Here is a 1333-nt window from a genome sequence, read left to right on the forward strand (position 1 = left end):
AGCGGGCACTACCATGCTCAGGTGCTCGGTACTGGTAACTAGTGATGAGCGGGCACTACCATGCTCAGGTGCTCGGTACTGGTAACTAGTGATGAGCGGGCACTACCATGCTCGGGTGCTCGGTACTGGTAACTAGTGGTGAGCGGGCACTACCATGCTCAGGTGCTCTGTACTGGTAACTAGTGATGAGCGGGCACTACCATGCTCAGGTGCTTTGTACTGGTAACTAGTGATGTGCGGGCACTACCATGCTCGGGTGCTCAGTACTCGTAACTAGTGATGAGCGGGCACTACCATGCTCAGGTGCTCAGTACTGGTAACTAGTGATGAGCGGGCACTACCATGCTCGGGTGCTCAGTACTGGTAACTAGTGATGAGCGGGCACTACCATGCTCGGGTGCTCAGTACTGGTAACTAGTGATGAGCGGGCACTACCATGCTCGGGTTCTCTGTACTGGTAACTAGTGATGAGCGGGCACTACCATGCTCAGGTGCTCAGTACTAGTAACTAGTGATGAGCGGGCACTACCATGCTCGGGGGCTCAGAACTCGTAACTAGTGATGAGCGGGCACTACCATGCTCAGGTGCTCTGTACTCGTAACTAGTGATGAGTGGGCACTACCATGCTCAGGTGCTCTGTACTCTTAACTAGTGATGAGTGAGCACTACCATGCTCAGATGCTCGATACTCGTAACTAGTGATGAGCGGGCACTACCATGCTCAGTACTGGTAACTAGTGATGAGCGGACACTACCATGCTCGGGTGCTCAGTACTCGTAACTAGTGATGAGCGGGCACTACCATGCTCAGGTGTTCTGTACTTGTAACTAGTGATGAGCGGGCACTACCATGCTCAGGTGCTCAGTACTGGTAACTAGTGATGAGCGGGCACTACCATGCTCGGGTGCTCGGTACTGGTAACTAGTGATGAGTGGGTACTACCATGCTCGGGTGCTCAGTACTCGTAACTAGTGATGAGTGAGCACTACCATGCTCGGGTGCTCAGTACTCGTAACTAGTGATGAGTGAGCACTACCATGCTCAGGTGCTCTGTACTGGTAACTAGTGATAAGCGGGCACTACCATGCTCGGGTGCTCAGTACTCGTAACTAGTGATGAGCGGGCACTACCATGCTCGGGTGCTCAGTACTCGTAACTAGTGATGAGCGGGCACTACCATGCTCGGGTGCTCAGTACTTGTAATTAGTGATGAGCGGGCACTACCATGCTCGGGTGCTCAGTACTCGTAACTAGTGATGAGTGAGCACTACCATGCTCAGGTGCTCAGTACTGGTAACTAGTGATGAGCGGGCACTACCATGCTCAGGTGC

Source organism: Anomaloglossus baeobatrachus, chromosome 8 (genome assembly GCF_048569485.1).
Source record: "Anomaloglossus baeobatrachus isolate aAnoBae1 chromosome 8, aAnoBae1.hap1, whole genome shotgun sequence".
In the NCBI taxonomy this organism is placed as follows: domain Eukaryota; kingdom Metazoa; phylum Chordata; class Amphibia; order Anura; family Aromobatidae; genus Anomaloglossus; species Anomaloglossus baeobatrachus.